Source organism: Pipistrellus hanaki (genome assembly GCF_964339955.1).
Source record: "Pipistrellus hanaki genome assembly, chromosome: 5".
NCBI classification, from domain to species: Eukaryota; Metazoa; Chordata; class Mammalia; order Chiroptera; family Vespertilionidae; genus Pipistrellus; species Pipistrellus hanaki.
Window position 1 is genome coordinate 24,755,110 of NC_140507.1, and position 20,553 is coordinate 24,775,662.

Sequence of the window (20,553 nt, forward strand, 5' to 3'; positions counted from 1 at the left end):
AAACCAGAGCTTGGAGAGAGCAAGCGAGTGACCCAAAATTACCCAGCGAGTCAGAACTTGGTGGAGTGCTCAAGCCCTAGGCTAGTCCACTCGCTCACCTCTCTTCTTTGCAGCTGGTTTTCCAGGTCCCAGGCCCGTAGCACCTTGAGATGCTCCCCCCTTCACCCTCCTAGGCCTCAGGAGTGGCTTCCCCAAATGGCAGTCATCTTTCCTTCTTTGGGCGGTATTTGGTTTTATGAAGATAAAACCCCTTTAGTCCCCTTCTGGTGAAAACTAGAGGCAGACCATCATAACTTGAAAAGTATACAAAGCTTCTTCCAACACAACACAAATAAGGCAGATGCAATTATGATGTATTAAGATTTCTTGGCCCTAGCCATTGGGCTCAGTGGATAGAACACTGGCCTGCAGACCAAAGTGTCCCGGGTTTGATTCTGGTCAAGGGCACATGCCTGGGTTGTGGGCTCAATCCCCAGTAGGGGGTGTACAGGAGGTAGCCAACCTCTCTCTCTCTCTCTCTCTCTCTCTCTCTCTCTCTCTCTCTCTCTCTGAAATCAATAAAAATATATATTAAAAAAAAAAAAAGATTTCTTGGACAAGAAAGTCTTCAGTCCTGCCCAACCCCCTCCCTAGAACAGAACTTCCTATGGCCAGGGGCTGTCTTGTACAAATCTTGCATACACTATAGCCAGCACAAGATCATCTACATCATAATCAGCTAATACAAATGAAAATTTATTAAATGAAGGCCTAAAACAACTATATGCAAGAAGCCAGAGCATTTCAACTATGCAAGCTACAACTATGCAACTATACACATAGTACCCAGTTATCAGTACTGTATTGTATACTTAAAATTTTGCAAAGAGGGTAGATCTTACATTAAATGCTCTTATCACCAAAAAAAGGTAATCTCTATATATAAAAGCCTAAGCAACCTTACGACCAAATGACCAGAGTGACTGATTGACCAGTTGCTATGATGTGCACTGACCACCAGGGGAAGATACTCAATGTAGGAGGTAACCCCTGGTGGTCAGTGTGCTCCCACAGCCAACCTCCCATGACTGGCCAGCCTCCCCTGGTCCCTCCCCTTGGCCGGCCAATCTCCCACAGTCCCTCCCCCTGGCCAGTCCCTTCCCCCTTCTTTTCCCCAAGCCAGCAGGCCCTGATCAGCCCTGCCCCAATCAGGACTGGGCAAGATGGCCCCAACTGGCCCCGATCGCTGGCCAGGCCTAGGGACCCCATCCATGCACAAATTCGTGCACCAGGCATCTAGTGATTATAATAAATAAAGAGGGTAGGAGAAACTTTTGGAGGAGACAGATATGTTCATGGCATAGTTTCACAGACAGATATATATCTACCTCCAAATTCATCAAGCTGTAGGCATTAAATATGTACAGCTTTTAAAAATATATTTTTTAAATTGATTTCAGAGAGAAAGGGAGAGGGGAGAGAAAGAAACATCAATGATGAGAATCATTAACCGGCTGCCTCCTGCATGCCCCCTACTGGGGATTAAGCTCACAATCTAAGTATGTGGTGTTTGACTGGAATCAAACCTGGGACCCTTCAGTCCACAGGCTAATGCTATCCACTGAGCCAAACCTGCTAGGGCTGTATAGCTTTTTATATGTCAGTCATATCTCCAAAAAGTGGCTTTAAAATAAACAAAAAGGAAAAAAGTAGCCAGATCATGAGTATTTTGAACATATAGAAAGTATGTTTTTCAAAAGTACATATTTATTACACCTAACACAGGTGATTTCCCAAATTTCATCTGTATGTCTTTCCAAGAGGAATGAAACAGTGCCGTGGGAGGTACAGCCAAGGCAGCTGGAGTCTGAAGACATAGGGAGGTGCCCTGGCTTCTCAGCAGCTGTCTGAGGTCACCACACGGTGCTCTCGAGGGCCAGATGGAATAAACTTATGACCTCTGCTTGGCCCTGTGTTCCCAAGACTTTTATGGAAGGTCACTAATAAACTAAGTGTGTAAATGCTCCACCGTCTAGTTAAGAAATAACAACCTAACTGCTACCGGAGCTGACTTACACTACATATTTTCCGCAAAACACATTTATTTACCTTTCCTTCTAATAAAATACGCCCGGCAATAAATAAGAGGCAGTAAAAGTATCCATGGCTCACTCTTAAAACTTGATATGTTTTTAATGACAATTTTTAGTATACTGTTTTTTGGATGGATTAGGCATTACTTAAAAATAAGCACCCAACGAGGACATGACTGAGATTGGCAGTAAGGTACAAGCAGAATAATTTGTCCTAAGTACCATGTCTATACTCGGAATGTAAACATCTCCCCATGAAAGATCAGGTTGCACTTTAAAATGGTCCATATACTTCCACCAATGAGTCACTTGTGTAAAAACGCCACCATAAAGCACATTAGCCTGTTGGGGTTGTTTTTAAGTTTAACCCACAGCCTGGTGATTTTAGTTCATCACACCCTTACATAAATGCTACAGAGGAGGGTGAAAAGTCTTTGGAATTTCAGATATATATTTTTTCTTTTTTGTAAAGAAAGTCTCTCAATAGGGTATCAAACCACTTCTTGGAGATATAATCATATGCAAAGAAAAGTGACCCTAATAAAGGAGGAATTAAAAAATCTTTTTTAGTTGCTCTTTAAATTTATTCTTCAGTTTAGGCCAATCCTTTTCTAGGGGGCTCTTAGCAATCAGCTGGCAATATTGTCCTGAGTGTATAGGATTGGAGCAGGAACACAGAACGAAAGGCCCGAGGTGCTGTCTTCACCAGCCCTCCTTTCCTAAGAAACAGACCTTATTTCCTCCAGGCCCTCTTCACCCATCTCATCTTCTTTCTTCCTTTTCACCCATGGTCTCTAAGAAAAGGGATTCTTAAAGATAATATTAGCCATCCTAGCTGGTTTGGCTCAGTAGATAGAGCTTCAGCTTGTGGACTGAAGGAAGGGTCCTGAGTTTGATTCTGGTCAAAGGGCTCAATCCCCAATAGGAGGCATGCAGGAGGCAGCTGATCAATGATTCTATCTCATCATTGATGCTTTTATCTGTACCTTCCTCTCTGAAATCAATAAAAAATATATTAAAAAAACAAAGAATGAAAACTCTTAAAATAAGATAACAGTAGGCTGCCAGAAGCCAGTTGCAGCATGTCATAATTGCAAGAGTTTCATCGAAAGGTTGATGGAACTTGGGGACTCAACAAGGGCTGAGTCACATATGTTGTCACCTGTTGGGAATGGCTAAAGTCATTTCTCCAAACCTGAAAAGGATGATTGTTTACTGCCAGACAGCTCAGGGCTTCTTAATTTACATGTTATTGCTTCCTGTTGGACATACACCTGAACAGCCATAGGCTATTCCCCATTCTTACAATGAACTCTGTAGAAGAAACCCTACCCTTTGAAGTGTATATCTCCACCTTGCCTTGGGACAATTTGTTAATAAAAAGCAAGGGTCCTAAGACGAGAACTTGATTTCTTCAGCCAGGCTCCTCTGACCCCCCCCTCCCCCCCAATGCCTTTCAAAATTATCTTTCATCTCTGGATTCTTACTTCAGTTACACAAAGCCTTTCTCCAGATTGCTGAACCTTTCTTTCTTTCTTTCTTTCTTTCTTTCTTTCTTTCTTTCTTTCTTTCTTTCTTTCTTTCTTTCTTTTTTTAAAATATATTTTATTGATTTTTCACAGAGAGTAAGAGAGAGGGATAGAGTTAGAAACATCGATGAGAGAGAATCATCGATCAGCTGCCTCTTGCACACCCCCTACTGGGGACATGCCCCTGACCAGAATCGAACCCGGGACCTTTCAGTCTGCAGGCCGACACTCTATCCACTGAGTCAAACTGGTTTTGGCTGATGAACCTTTCTTAATGCCAGAACAAGAACCCTGGCAGCAGGCAATGCCACCTAAACAAAATCCCTACAGACTATACAAAAGGATACCTGGTTAGCCTTCAAAATGGCCTTCCAGAGACTGCACAGGCCCCTCTGGACCTCTTGTATGGACTCTGGATGGGCCACTGCTGTCACAGCTGTCACAGTCCCAGCAGAAAGAGATGGCATGTGCAAACAATCTTCTGGAAGGACTTTGGCAGAGAGACTGTTGACAGGTGTGAGAGTAGGGGCAGACAGCCAACCAGGGAGGTGGTAGCTGGATACAAAGACCATCCAAGACCTCAAGGGGTTGGGGCCATGTGAATATGGGAGCTTAGGAACCTAAATAAGGGGGTGGGGCCACATGATCAAGTGGGAGTTGGCACGTGAACAAGGTGGCCAGGCCATGTGTACAAACTTGTGAGGATGGAGGAGGAGCCATGTGAAGATTGAAGGGATGCAGCCAGGGGCCCCTAGAAGCTGAAGAGGCAGGAAGGACCCTCCCCTAGAGCCTTTGAAGGAAGCACAGTCCCAGACACCCTGATTTCAGATTCTGGCCCCAGAACGGGGAGAGCACATGTCCTGTTTGTTTAGGCCAGTCTGTGGTCATCAGAGCAGCAGCCTCAGGAAACAGACCCCTCCTTTTGGGGCTCTGACTGGGTTCTGTGCTCCCAGATCTCTCACTGCAGGGCTCACAGGGAGATCCATCCCTGTGTTTGTGCCTCGGTCCAGTCTCCCGCTCCTCCGGGGGTTCCAGGGTGGTGACAGTGCAGTGCGCACACCAGGGCAGACTGCTTGGTGGGAAGAGTAGGCTACAAGGCTCCGGGAATCCTAGTTGCCTTGTCGAGCCCCCAGCTGCAGGATGATGCAGGGCACTCCCCAGCCCCACCCTGACCTCCCAGGTCTTCCCCCTAATGAATCCAGCCTGGGCCTCCACTTCCTGGAGCATTTGGGTTGACTGGAGCCAGTAACTGGGTTTTCGTGCCCGTATTCTAGATGCCAAGACTGAGGCTCAGCAAAGGGGAGCAGAGGTCCCTACCCTCAGCCCACCTCCCCCTCAACTCAGCCCAGCTCACAGGTGGCTCCCCCAGCTGCCACCTGGTTGCCATGGTGTCCGAGGAGATTTCTGGGAAGCAATCCAAAAACATACACCAACTGGCCTCTCCTTCCTCACTCCCTCTCTCCAGCTTCAAAGCCTCCTTTTTGAGCAGGTAATGGGGGTGGGGGGGGGGGGGTTTGAGGGGGGAGGTTCCTGGCCAGGCAGCTGAGGGCAAAAAACGATCAAGGACACAGGGGGTCCAAGTAGTGGGTTCTAGGACCCCAGCCTCATGCAGATTTCCTGGACCTCAGCTCCATTGCCCTCCCCTTCCCCCATCCTGCCACCCCCACCCAGCTCCCAGACCAGGGGGCTTGTTTCTGCCTCCCTGCCTTCGCACATCCAGTTCCCTCCACCTTGAATGCCCTTCCTCATCCTTCAAATCCCAGCTCAGCTTTAACTCCATTGGAGAACCTTCTCTGAGTCATTTGGGACCCCTCCTGCATCCTTTACCCACCCCAGTTACAGTGGTTTTCTGGATGATGCTCTCACGGGGTGGTGAGGGCTTGGGGTGTTGGCTTTGCCTTTGTACCCCAGCCCCTGGCCCAGACAGGAGCTCAGAAAATCTGGAAGAAAGGGAAGGAGGGAGAGAGGGAAGGGAGCAAAGAAACACCTCTCATAGGACTGCAGAGGATCTGGATTGTGAGCACTTGGCACAGGGCTGGGCACTCCTTTCCTACTGCCTCCACTTGAGCCTGGGCTCCCGCACCTTCTGCCTCATCCGATACCCGCAGGCCCGTGTCTGTTGCCCGTTTGGATGCAAAGTAATTGCACCAGGACGCAGACGTACACTTGATTTCATTAGGAGCTAGTGTGTCTGGGAGAAAGGCCTCCATTCTCAGAAATCCTGGACTGTGCAAACTTGCAAGGGCCTGAGAACTGACCTTGAGCAGGGGTTTTCATAGGGTTTTCACACTGAATACTTTCTGCAAACAAAGCCTTACCTGAAGCCATTTTATAAAACAGATGGAAACTAAGCTGCTTGGGGTGAAGTGGTGGGTGTTGAAAGTGACTGGGAGACAGGACCACAGTCCCCTCTCCCCTGTAGCTCTGGGTCCCAGGGAGATGGGGGTTGGGGTTGGTCCTGGTGGTGGGATGGGGCAGCCAGGAGAGAGGGAGAGTCCAGTGGTTGATACTTACTAACTGGTACAGAGGGCTTCAATATTTTCAGAACTGTGTGTTCATGCCAGTGTGGCTGGGCCAACCAACTCATCTTTCACAGCAAGAAGTCAGTCTATATAAACAAAAATGAAAGTATGTCCTTGGAAAAAATCATGACGACTTAGAAAAAAAGTATATACAAAGGTTTGGAAATGGCTTCAGAAATGAGAAAGTGGTTTTATGTTTTCTCATTTTGGAACTCTGAGCAAAGTGCAACTTGTTTTGATCATTGGATCTTAAAAAAACAAAAACAAAAATGTAGCAGTAAGTAATAAGCCACCCAAGTTAGGTTTACAAGTTTACTCCTTTCTCTCGGGCAGACTACTTAGGACAGTGCTCCCAGAGTCGCCACATGAAAGCGAGCACAGCCTGGGAACGGCGGACGTGACATCTGTTGAACTGACTGCTCCATCTGTCACTGACATATAAACCTCTCGAGCTGTTGGGGACGTCTAGGGGCCTGCTAACCCATTCCTTTTCCTTTACCCTTAAACCACTCCAAACAAGGAGAATCAATTCTATTTTTAAAGACCTCAAGGAAGAGTCCACAATTGTCCTTAGCAAATATTTAGAAATTAATTTTCCTACAGCCTTCACCCACTGCTCTCACACATCCCTCCTCACAGTCCTATGTAAAGAAGTGGAAACTACTGTAGCCATGAGCTTGAAGAAGACTTACATGAAGACAGAATAATTCTTCATTTTACTCAACAATCAATGCCCAGCAAATATTCTAATGAAAACCCAACTCACAGTGTTTAGTGTAAGTTTCTTCTATTCAACCTTTTTTTATGTAGATTGAAGATTCAAAATTAGTACTTACCTATTATCCTTACTTGGAAGTTCTGTGGAACCAAGTCTGACCATGTATCATTCTACTGGATGGGTGTTAGAATAACATTGATTAAAAGAAAAAGAAAAAAGGTTTGCCCTAGCCGGTTTGGCTCAGTGGATTCAGTGTCAGCCACAGACCAAAGGGTTCCAGGTTTAATTCTGGTTAAAGGCACACACAGGAGGCAACCAATCAATGTGTTTCTCTCACATCCAGATTTCCCTCTCTTCCATTCTCTCTTTAAAAAATCAATGGGAAAATATCCTCAGGTAAGGACTTAAAATTTTTTTAAATTTATTTTAAGGCAATATAATATTTTTTTTATTGACTTCAGAGAGGGAGAGATAGAAACATCAATGACAAGAGAGAATGATCAATGATCAGCTGCCTCCTACACACCCCCTACAGGGGATCGAGTAGGCAACCTGGGCATGTGACCTGACAGGGAATCGAACCATGATCTCCTGGTTCATAGGTTGGCACTCAACCACTGAGCAACACCAGCTGGGCAAAAGATTTTATTTTAATAACTATATCTAGAGAACTGCTAAATCATAGAAGGGCTTAGGGCCCCAAACAATAGGAGACCTAGTATGGATTAAACCCCATTTTACACATTATAACCTCAGGAACCACATATAAAATTACCCCAAACAAGGTTTTTCTCACACACGTGATCATGGGTACAAAGATCTAAGGCTTGAGAGTCACTGAGCCAGACTTGAGAAAAAATGGATTCCTGATTTTGCGTCTTTAGGCCACCTGTGCCCACTTTTTACAACTGTATACACTCCGACCAGGGACTGAACCACTTGGTGCTAGTAATAAAAGGGTTAGTGAAAATACTGATCCACCCGGTGGCTTGCTTACTAATTTATCTGCAATCCCAGTTAAAATGTAAACTGGAAATAACTCACGGATGTAAACATCTTCAGTGTTGATAACCACAGGGAAAAAACATACTCAAATGACATCTAAACCCAGTGACTGACAAATACAGCCCGAGAGAAGTTCTGTCAAAATAAAGATGTGGCATCAGGAAGCAGATGGCAAAATTCTTTCTAAAGGGAACATTTCAGGTATTTCTGAAGGTTGTGCACATGAAAAGGATGTTTCACCAAGTGTAACATTAGCTGGTTATGATGATAGGTGCTGTGATGCGTTCTACTTGGCTCAGGAAGTAGCAGGCTTACATGGGGAAAGCAGCTCTCAGCAGGGGGCATGAACACAAACTCTAAAGTGCAAGGTGAAAAACCACTGCCGCTCAGGGTGAATTCCAGGAGTCAGGCTGGGTTGCAGAAGCAGAGGCAGCACATTCTTTAGTGCCACAGTAGAGCAGATAATGTTTTGTGTCAAGAAATCACATTCTCTGAGATTTCTTTTAGGTTTTTGACCAACTTCTTAATTCCCAGACAGCGCATACCACTCATGAACCTTCCAGACAACTAATGAGTAACAATGACTGTTGTCTCCCCTCAGATCTCCAGCACTAGTCTTTGTAAGATTTAATGAAAACCACTTTTCTCAGTTTTGATGTCTATAATCCTGCAATCACATATGGACAGGGGTAAAGTTTGTGAGACATTTCATTCCCCACATCTATATGTATAAGGCCAGCGACCGGAACAGTGGAAAGGCCAGAATGACTGAAACAACTGGTGGCTATGATGCACACTGTGGCAGCCAGCTAGCCTGATCCGTCCCCGGCAGGGGTCCTCAAACTTTTTAAAGTGGGGGTCAGATCACGGTCCCTCAGAGAGCTGGAGGGCCGGACTATATGAACTACTAATTCCTACTGTAACACCTTGGCTGCGCTCACTGCCCAAAAAACCTGGCGGGCAGGATCAGACTCCTCTGCGGGCCGCATGTGGCCCGCGGGCCATGGTTTGAAGACCCCTGCGTCCAGCCCAACCCCTCCCTCCCCTGCCAGTCAGTCCTGACCCCCACCCGCCTCCAACACCCTGATTGTGAGTGGGGCCAGCCAGCCAACCACCATGGTCCCTTCCCCCAGCCGGTCCTGCCTCCAATCAGCCCCCCCATCCTGATCAAGGTTGGGGGCGGCTGGCCTACTGCCCACAACTCCCCTCCCCCACCAGCTCAGCCAAATGGGCCCCCATCGGGGCGGGCCGGCTGGACCTCACCTGTGCACAAATTCGTATACTAGGCCTCTAGTAAATGATAAGAACAATCACTTTTGGAGCAGGATGAACAACATACAAAGCCAGGTTAGGAGATATCTGTTTCACACAATTGCATGTTTCTGACCCAGATGGAATCCTGCAGACATGCAAGAGAGTTCTTTATATTCATATATTCTCTATTCAGGTTTAAGGGGTTTGTTTGCATTTAGGTTTACATCTTACTAATTCACCAACTGATGAATGTAAGAATGAAAACTCAAAATCAGGAAAGATGCTTTCTGGTTAAAAAAAAAAAAAAAAAAGACTTCTAAGTAAAAATAGGTATCAAACCAAAACATGAATGATATCTCTATTCTGCAAGTGATGAATTCTGAGGATAACTGGAAGGGCTCGGGGGATCGAAATGCCTCGCAGTAGATGGAACAATTCAAACGTTATAGACAGGGAAACAGGCAGCTCTCCCTCCATTCACATTCCGTAAGAGCAGGCTTCCATAGCCATAAAGTTGTAGTTGGTACAATGAGCTGGGTTATAAAACAGACTCGTTTTAGAATGGGGATGATGCAGAACCAGCTTCTGTCACTATCTTTTCCTCCTGAAAACCTTTTACTCTCAATCCGAACATAGTCTCTCTGGTCTATTCCTTTGATATGTCCTTCACTTTGTAGCAGAGCCTACACACCACCAATATTCAGAGGCTACATTTCAAAGAGCACTTTTGGAGGGTGCTCTAAACGGGTGTAACCATGTACATCTACACAAGCACATAGGTGCACACAAAAGAGAAATCTAAACCAAGAGTACTTTTGTTTTGGTTTAACAAACACTCTCAATCTACCTTACCTAACTTACAGGCTATCAATATTTAGGCTTAACAGTATGCAGAACAAATTTTTAACAATGCACAAAGCATCAATGGAAACATATTTGGCATTTGTTACAACTCTCATCATCCCTCAAATCTTCAGAAAGCCTGAAAAGATGAAAGTCTAAATAGCTGAAAAACACCAGTAGAATCTGAAAATCATTAAAGTACATCTTGTACATGATTTACCTGGTTGCATTGTTGAGGCTTAGGTGATAATTGTTTTCTTTTATAAAACACTCCTTTACACTTTACATAACACTTTACATAAACGTATAGTTCTGTGTCTATTCTTGGCACGTTTAAGAGTTGATTATTGGGCCGAAGCCGGTTTGGCTTAGTGGTAGAGCGTCTGTCTGCGGACTGAAAGGTCCCAGGTTCGATTCCGGTCAAGGGCATGTATCTTGGTTGTGGGCACATCCCCAGTAGAGGGTGTGCAAGAGGCATCTGGTGGATGTTTCTCTCTCATCGACTTTTCTAGCTCTCTCTCTCTCTCCCTTCCTCTCTGTAAAAAATCAATAATATATATATATATATATATATATATATATATATATATATATTTTAAGTTGATTATTGGTATTTATTAGAATCAGAACCAAGCAATATCTACCATGCCAACTCTAAGAGGGTCAGACATCAGGAAGAGGTGGTATGGTTGGATTCAAGGCTGAGGCCAGCACTCCATTCACAGATGTTTTTGTTGATCTTCACCTGAGAATCTTGTCTCCTCAGGCACCCATTTAAATGATCACTTCCATTGGTCCTGAAACCCCCTTTCATTAGTTATTTCCTTTATTTATATTGATTTGAGAAAGATCGATAAGAAAATCAATGTGAGAAACATTGATCAGTTGCCTCCCGTATACACTCCGACCAGGGATTGAACCTAAAACCTAGGTATGTGCCCTGACTGGGAGTCGAACCTGCCAACTTCTGGTGTATGAAAGGGACAACACTCCAACCAACTGAGCCACTCTGGCAAGGGCTATTTCTTCCTTAAACTGTAAATAACTTATAGCTAACTGGAGTATATCCTAGTATAAGAATATAGAGAAGGCCAAAAGGAACTTCATCTGTGTTACTCATGATGGATCACCCCTCAAGTCAGATAACTTATACTCACCAAGAATGCTAAATTAAAAGTCTTGTTTCTTTAAACTTCTAAACAAAATTGATCTCATTAGTAAAGATATTCATTCTTAAGTAAATTTTAGTTAACACCTTTTATTCTCACACAATCTAATTCTCTGAAAAAAAAATGATATGGCTATGCAGAATCCTTGAAACAAGAGTCCTCTGTGGTCATCTGGGAGCCATGCTTGTCCCTTAGCCCAGGGTCAAAGCTAGTTTATTTCATACTAGTGGTTCCTCACTATCTCCTTTCAAACAATTTATTTTAAAGGTCCATTTTTTATGAAAAGATTACTTTAAAAATATTTTTTTTTATTGCTTTCAGAGAGGAAGGAAGAGACAGAAACATTGAGAAAAAATCATTGACTGGCTACCTACCTCCTGCACACCCACACTAGGGATCCAGCCTAGGCATGTGCCATGGCCAGGAATTGAACCATGACCTCCTGGTTCATAGGTCAACACTCAACCACTGAGCCATGCCAGCCAGGCTGATCCAGTCTTTTAGTGATTTCAAAGAGGAAGGGAGTGGGAGAGAAAGAAACATCAACAATAAGAGAGACTCATTGATCGGCTGCCTCCTGCACACCCCCTATTGGGGATCGAGCCCCCAACCAGGGCATGTGCCCCGACTGGGAATCCAACCATGACCTCCCAGTTCATAGGTCAAAGCTCAACCACTGAGCCATGCCTGCCGGCGCTGAGTTTTTTTTTTTGTTTTTTTTTTTAATTAATTAATTTATTTTAATTTTTTAATTTTCCCCCCCATTTTTTTATTCAATTATTATCTGTGTACATATTTTAACATTGCCCCCCCCCCATACTTACCCTCCTACCCCAGAGTTTTGTGTCCATTGGTTGTACTTATATGCACGCATACAAGTCCTTCGGTTGATCTATTATCTCCCCCAGATCTCCCTACCCTACCTGCTGTAATTTGACAGTCTACTTGTTGCTTTACTGTCTCTATATCTATCTTTTGGTTCATCAGTTTATAATGTTCTTTATTATCCATAAATGAGTGAGGTCATGTGGTGTTTCTCTTTCATTGACTGGCTTCACTCAGCATGATGTTCTCCAATTCCATCCAGGTTGCTGCAAATGATGAGAATTCCTTCTTTTTTATGGCAGCATAGTATTCCATTGTGTAGATATACCATAGTTTTTGGATCCAATCATCTGCTGATGGGCACCTAGGCTGTTTCCAAATTCTAGCTATTGTAGATTGTGCTGCTATGAACATAGGGGTGCATATATCCTTTCTAATTGGTGTTTCTAGTTTCTTGGGATATATTCCTAGGAGTGGGATTACTGGGTCAAATGGGAATTCCATTTTCAGTTTTTTGAGGAAACTCCACACTGTTCTCCACAGTTGTTGCACCAGTCTGCATTCCCACCAACAGTGCACGAGGGTTCCTTTTTCTCTGCAACCTCACCAACACTTGTCGTTTATTTGTTGATGTTGGCCATTCTGACAGGTGTGAGATGGTACTGCATTGTTGTTTTGATTTGCATCTCTCGGATAATTAGTGACTTTGAGCATGTTTTCATGTGCCTTTTGGCCATCCTTCTGTCTTCCTTTGAAAATATTCTATTTAGGTCCATTGCCCATTTTTTAATTGGATCATTCATATTCCTTTTATTTAGTTCTATAAGCTGTTTGTAGATGTTGGAGATTAAACCTTTATCAGGGGTAACATTTGCAAATATGTTCTCCCACACAGTGGGCTTTCTTGTTTTGTTGATAGTTTCTTTTGCTGTAAAAAAGCTTTTTATTTTGATGTAGTCCCATTTGTTTATGTTCTCTTTAGCTTCCATTGCCCTAGAGGCAGTATCAGAGAAGAAGTTCTTTTGGCATATGTCTGAGATTTTGCTGCCTGTGGATGCTTCTAGTATTTTTATGGTTTCCCGTCTGATGTTTAGGTCCTGTATCCATTTTGAATTTACTTTTGTGTATGGTGTAAGTTGGTGATCTAGTTTCATTCTTTTGCATGTATCTGTCCAATTTTCCCAACACCATTTATTGAAGAGACTGTCTTGACTCCATTGTACAGTATATTCGTACCTCCTTTGTCAAATATTAATTAAGCAAAGTGATTTGGGTTGATATCTGGGTTCTCGATTCGATTCCATTGATCTATATGTCTGTTTTTGTGCCAGTACCAGGCTGTTTTGAGAACAGTGGCTTGAAGTCTGGTATTGAGATCCCTCCTACTTTACTCTTCTTTCTCAGGATTGCTGTGACTATTCGGGGTCTTTTATTGTTCCAAATGAACTTTTGGAGAGTTTTTTCTACGTCAGTGAAATATGCCGTTGGTATTTTAATGGGGAGTGCATTGAACCTATAGATTGCTTTAGGAAGTTTGGACATTTTGATGATGATTCTACCAATCCATGAACATGGTATGTTCTTCCATCTGTTTACATCTTCCTCTATCTCTTTTTTCAGTGTTGTGTAGTTTTCCGCAAATAGGTCCTTTACTTCCTTAGTTAAATTTATTCCTAGGTATCTTAATTTTTTTGGTGCGATGGTAAATGGAATTGCTTTTTGTCTCTGTTTCTGTAATTTCACTGTTGGTGTATAGAAATGCCATGGATTTCTTGGCGTTAATTTTGTATCCTGCTACATTGCCAAATTCATTTATTAAGTCAATTAGTTTTTTAATGGAGTCTTTTGGGGTTTTTATGTACAATATCATGTCATCTGCAAATAAGGATAACTTTACTTCTTCTTTTCCAATTTGGATGCCTTTTATTTCCTCTTCTTGTCTAATTGCAATGGCTAGTACTTCCAGTACTATGTCAAACAGGAGTGGTGAAAGTGGGCAGCCCTGTCTTGTTCCTGTTCTTAGAGGGAATGGTTTTAGTTTTTGCCCATTGAGTATGATGTTGGCTGTGGGTTTATCATATATAGCTTTTATTATGTTGAGGTATGATGCTTGTACTCCCACCTTGTTGAGAGTTTTTATCAGGAAAGGGTGTTGGATTTTATCAAATGCTTTTTCTGCATCAATTGATACGACTATATGATTTTCAATCTTTCAATCTGTTTATGTGATGTATTGCGTTTATTGATTTGCAGATATTGTACCATCCTAGCATTCCTGGAATAAATCCTACTTGGTCATGGTGTATGATCTTTGTGATGCTCTGCTGGAGCTGATTTGCTAGAATTTTGTTGAGGATTTTGGCATCTATGTTCATGAGGGATATTGGCCTGTAATTCTCTTTCATTGAGTTGTCTTTATCTGGTTTTGGTATTAGGGTGATGCTGGCTTCATAGAAGGAGTTTGGAAGTGTTCCTTCCTCTTGAATTTTTAGGAATAGTCTGAGGAGGATAGGTTTTAGTTCTTCCTTGAATGTTTGGTAAAACTCTCCTGTGAAGCCATCTGGCCCTGAGGTTTTGTTTGCTGGAAGCTTTTTGACAACTGTTTCAATTTCTTCCCAAGTCACTGGTCTATTGAGATTTTTAGATTCTTCCTGGTTGAGTTTTGGAAGTCTGTATTTTTCTAGGAATATGTCCATTTCCTCCAGGTTGTTCAGTTTGTTGGAATAGAGTTGTTCGTAGTATTTAGTAACAATCCGTTGTATTTCGGTGGGGTCTGTTGTTATTTCACCTCTTTCGTTTCTGATTTTATTTGAGTCCTCTTTGTTTCTTGGTTAGCCTGGCTAGAGATTCATCTATCCTGTTTATCCTTTCAAAGAACCAGCTCTTGGTTTTGTTGATTTTATGTATTGTTTCTTTGGTCTCTATGTCGTTTATCTCTGCTCTGATTTTTGTTATTTCCTTCCTTCTGCTTACAGTGGGCTTTTCTTGTTGCTCTTTTTCTAACTCTTTGAATTGTAGAGTTAGATAATTTGTTACCATTTTTTCTTGTTTTTTGCAATAGTCTTGTAGGGATATGAACTTCCCTCTCAAAAATGCTTTTGCTGTGTCCCATAGATTTTGGATTGTTGTTTTCATTGTCATTTGTTTCCAGGATGTTTTTAATTTCTTCCTTGATTTCTCTGGTAACCCAGTCCTTGTTTAATAACATGCTGTTTAGTCTCCATGTGTTTGATTTCTTAGGTTTATTTTTATTGTAGTTAATTTCCAGTTTTATGCCACTATGATCTGAGAAATGCTTGATATGATTTCTATCTTCTTGAACTTGAAGAGACTTTGCCTATGTCCCAAAATGTGGTCTATCTTTGAGAATGTCCCATGTGCACTTGAGAAGAATGTATATTCTGTGGCTTTGGGGTGAAATGTTCTGAAGATGTCGATTAATTCCATCTGGTTTAATGAGTCCTTTAGGATTGATATTTCTTTGCTGATTTTTTGTTTAGATGATTTGTCCAAGGGTGACAGTGGGGTATTAAAATCTCCTACTATGATTGCATTGCTATTAATCTCTCCCTTAATGTCCTCCAGTAGTTTTTTTTTTTTTGTTTGTTTGTTTTTTAATGTATTTGGGTGCTCCCATATTGGGTGCATATATATTGGGTCGGCAGCTAAGTAATTGCGGGTTTCACACATATATGGCTTCAGTTGAATTTTTAGGTTTGCAGACGTAGTACAAATGTAAAACACATTTTGTTATTTGATAGTTGGCTATTCAGCTGTTAATCAGTAAAAAAAGTTTTTTGATCTGTTTTGTAGTTTTCGTTTGGCGTTCGTTGAAAAATGGAAAATCAAAAGGAACATTTTCATCATATTTTGCTTTTTTATTTCTGCAAAGGGAAAAACGCATCGCAAGCTCATAAAAAGTTATGTGCTGTTTATGGTGACGAAGCCTTAAAAGAATGGCAGTGTCAAAATTGGTTTGCCAAATTTCGTTCTGGTGATTTTTCACTCAAAGATGAAAAACGCTCTGGTCGTCCAGTTGAAGTTGATGACGCCCTAATCAAAGCAATAATCAATTCGGACTGTCACAGTACAACACATGAGATTGCAGAGAAGCTTCATGTATCACATACATGCATTGAAAATCACTTAAAACAACTTGGCTATGTTCAAAAACTCGATACATGGGTTCCTCACGAACTGAAAGAATCACAGTTAACGCAACGCATTAGCAGCTGCGATTTGCTAAAGAAACGTAATGAAAATGATCCATTTTTAAAACGACTGATAACTGGCGATGAAAAATGGGTTGTTTACAACAATATCAAGCGGAAAAGATCGTGGAGCAGGCCAGGTGAACCAACTCAAACAACATCAAAAGCTGATATTCATCAAAAGAAGGTTTTGTTATCAGTTTGGTGGGATTACAAAGGAATTGTCTACTTTGAACTCTTACCACCCAACCGAACGATCAATTCTGATGTCTACATTGAACAACTAACGAAATTAAACAATGCAGTTGAAGAAAAGCGGCCCGAATTGACAAATCAAAAAGGTGTTGTATTCCATCATGACAATGCAAGGCCACACACATCTTTGGTCACTCGGCAAAAATTAATGGAGCTTGGTTGGGATGTTTTGCCACATCCACCATATAGTCCTGACCTTGCACCATCTGATTACTTTTTGTTTCGATCTTTACAAAACTCCTTGAATGGTAAAAATTTCAATAATGATGATGATGTCAAATCATACCTGATTCAGTTTTTTGCTAATAAAAACCAGAAGTTTTTTGAACGTGGGATTATGATGCTGCCTGAAAGATGGCAAAAGGTCATTGATCAAAATGGGCAATACATTACAGAATAAAGTTATTTAGTTCCATGAAAAAATTCTTTTTTAAAAAATCCGCAATTACTTAGTTGCCGACCCAATATTTACCAGGGTTATTTCTTCTTGTTGGATTGCTCCCTTTAGTATTATGAAGTGGCCTTCATTATCTCTTGTTATGTCCTTCACTCTGAGATCTAATTTGTCAGATATAAGTATTGCTACCCCAGCTTTTTTTTTCATTTCCATTCGCCTGGAAAACCTTTTTCCATCCCTTCACCCTCAGTCTGTGTGCGTCTTTTTTTCTGAAGTGGGTTTCTTGTAGACAACAGATATATGGATCTTGTTTTCTTATCCAATCTGTTACCCTATGTCTTTTGATTGGAGCATTTAGTCCATTTACATTTAAAGATATAGCATTCTGAAACTTAGAACATTGTAAGCTACATACTCTTCCAAACTATTGTTGATATAATCTAATCCAAAATAAAAAAAAAAAATCGTTAGATTTTCATGAAGCCCCTGCTTACCTATAACAAAACATAACTTTTGAACAAGAACATACTATCCTATTACTTACAATAATCAGTAAATTAGGATGATCACTGCCTTGTCAGTCAATCCAGGAGGCTCTCAATTCCCCTGTTTGGCTTTTAAACCACCTGTATAGCTGTGCATTAAGCACTGACACCCTGAACAGACGTCCCATGCTGATCCTAGTGCTCACCTGCGGCAGAGAACGAACATGCACAGCTATCACACCATGGCAGTGCTGGTTTGTCCTTATTTGACCTTTTTTGTTGCATTTTTTCTTTATATTTATTTGAGTAAGTGGAAGAAGGGAAAAAAATCAAATGGTTGACATTGTAAGAATCATTATCTCTACACTTAACACAACTGAGATAAGAATAGAAATGAAGAGGAACGAGAAATCTTTTGCCTCATAGGTCATAGGATTTAAACCAGTTGACTGTGTTCAATTGAGAAAAAAGGCAAATGCAGAAATTTTGAAAATAAGTTATCTAAGATTATGTCTAAAAAATGAAGCATAATTGGGAATGGCAGGGTGATTTAAAATCTCTACAACTCCTTTCTATTTCATTCCACTCTCGTTTGCAGAACCAATTTTCACATACATTTTTAAGAATGATTTGAATATGATCTGAAAGAAGGGAACTTCCTGTACTGAAAAAGAAAAAAAATTGGCCCAAGACCAATTTGTTTAGATTTACTGAATTATTCTACATTAAATCTATATGAATGAAGATTTTAAAAAATTGCCTTAGCAATCAAATGCAAACCAAAAAATTAAACACTAATCTACAACGAATTTGCTACACAAGAGACATTTATTAATGTTCTGTTGTATTTACAGTTTTAACATAGCAAACCAAGATGAATAATCACTTGGCAGAAAGCACATCATTCTACATTTATAGCACATCAGTTTCTGCTAACACATTGTAAAAGCAAGTAGTACATACAGTATGTTAGGGATCATCTCAAAAGTTCCAAGCAAATTCTTTGCTCCTAGTAACTAATCCTCTCCCTACTCCCAGCCCTTGGCCTAATCATCATTAGGAGATAAGAGAAAAAGAAAAAGAAGGGATAGGAGATGTTAATCATACAGAAAGTGTCCAGAATTGCATTTTATTAAACTGTATTTGTTCCTGTCCTTTCTATTTTATACAGTGACAACACATTTGCAATCCCTTAGGCACACAATAAAGAACAACAGGTACTGCAAAATTTAGAATACAAACTATAAAAAAATTAATGCTTATTATTTTCCAATTAAGAACATATTCTTGACCAAACCTCAAATGTATTTGCACTATGGTTTTGTTTTCAGGTGTTCACAATACAATTGCATCAATTTCTAGATTAATTTTCACAGTAAATATGATTATGTGCAGAAATGAATGCAGTCATAAGGAATTTTTAACTTTTGAGAAAACCCCTTTAAAATGGCCAGCATTACACATTATCTTACACTAAAGTATTTTATGCCAAAGTCATTTTGAGATGGAAGATGAATAAAGCAAGACTGCCCCCTAGTGACTACAGGGACAAGGCTCATGCTATTTAAAATGACTACAAACCATAGATAAGGCATTATTAATACATCACAGACTTGATTGCGAGAGCTTTTTCAAACATTAACCACTAATGATTCCATGATTACAGAATTCTGCATTAACTACTAAAATTTAACATCTAGGAACAAATAGTGAAACATGATCTTTTTCAACAGTACTTTATTTTGTTGAAGTAGGTGATTATTCCTGTGTTCTGCATCTTGATTCACTTCCTGCAGGTGTTTTCTTGCTTCTTGAGAGAGAATTCATAAACGCAGGAAGGCCTTTGCCAGAAAACATCTGCCAGAGAAGGATATTGAATATTGAAACTCTAGTTAGTGTGTTATTTTGGCTGAGAGAAGGATGTGGTCACAAAAGAAGGCAGGATGTTTAGAGACACAAGAAATACATTTTAACACAGCTTTAAGATTACTATACACTGACATCAAAGCATTCAATAAACATTAAATTTTCAGTTCTTAAAGTTATCAAGGACACTAACTAGAAAGAACTTGAATGTTTTCTTGAAAACCCATGAAGTCAGGGGTCTCGCTCTCCAAACTTCCTAACAAAAGAATGAAATGCAAGTAGCAATTACTTCATCTCACATTTAACCTCAACAGCAATGACTCAAACTTGAAGACAAAGGGACAGTAAGATCCAAGCACATACACAGGTCATTTTCCTAATACACCTGAAGCTATTGTTTACCCTGCCAAAGCTGCCAGGACTCATACAATGAAGATTTTAGTAAGGATGCCAATCAAGTCATGTTGTCTCAGAGTGTGGCAAAGTTAAAAAATGACTTGTAAACTCAGAGGTATCACAAGTACTTTTAAAAATAAATTAGAAAAATAAGCAACGTAATTTTGGGCATGTGTCTCTGAAGAAAAGATATCTGTAGCCCCAAGATACTTTTTAAAAATGGATTGTATAGCCCTAGCCAGGTGGCTCCGTTGGTAGTTGTCCCATACATCAAAGGGTTTTGAGTTCAATCTCCGGTTGGGGTGTATATGGGACTCAACAGATCCATGTTTTTCTCTCTTTCCCATCCTCTCTCTAAAATCAATAAACATATCCTCAGTGAGAATTAAAAAAACGAATAAATAAAAATAAAATGGAATATATATGACTGAAATAAATAATGTCCATAAATTTTGTTAAATGCAGTTTTCATCTAATACTCTGAGGCATTTCTGTACTGGCATAATAAATTATTTTAGTTCTCATGGAAATAATGGGGAAAAGTACAAGTAACTCCCTATATTAATGCTTAAAAAAATGAAAGAGCTACATTAACTACTTAACAAATATTTATTGAGAATACTTTATGCTACTCTGCACCAAGAGAATTGGATGACCTCATATATAGGCAGGCCTTTAGCTTACTTTTACATCTTTCCAAATTACTATAAAAGCCACAAGCAGCCCTTTTATATCTTTTCTGATTAGACTTCTGTGTATATGTTTAAAAGGCTGACAAAATGCAGAGAAGCTACAACATTGGAGGAAATCCACATATTCTTTATAAACTTAACTAGAGGCCTGGTGCATGCAATTTGTGCACGGGGAGTGAGGGGGGGGGTGGAGGGTAGGAGGGTGAGGGGTGGGAGGGGCCCCACGAGGTGTGTGTCCCTTAGCCCAGCCTACACCCTCTCCCAACATGGGACATCCCTCTCATAATCCAGGACAGCTAGCTCCCAACTGCTCA

At 41.0% G+C, this 20,553-nt stretch overlaps 1 protein-coding gene and 1 long non-coding RNA gene across 2 annotated transcripts in view; one reads left to right on the forward strand and one right to left on the reverse strand.

The window, feature by feature from the left end:
• Positions 1-12,872: 12,872 nt before the first annotated feature.
• Positions 12,873-19,144, forward strand: LOC311623182. The gene is made up of 2 exons (XR_014795113.1): positions 12,873-15,579; positions 16,857-19,144. It is a non-coding gene; the product is annotated as an uncharacterized lncRNA (long non-coding RNA).
• Positions 18,095-20,553, reverse strand: part of NDFIP1 (Nedd4 family interacting protein 1) — a 40,404-nt gene continuing 37,945 nt past the window's right edge. Inside the window, exon 8 of the mRNA XM_084885020.1 lies at positions 18,095-19,142. The gene's annotated coding sequence lies outside the window, so the exon portion shown is untranslated. The remainder of the gene's footprint in view (positions 19,143-20,553) is intronic.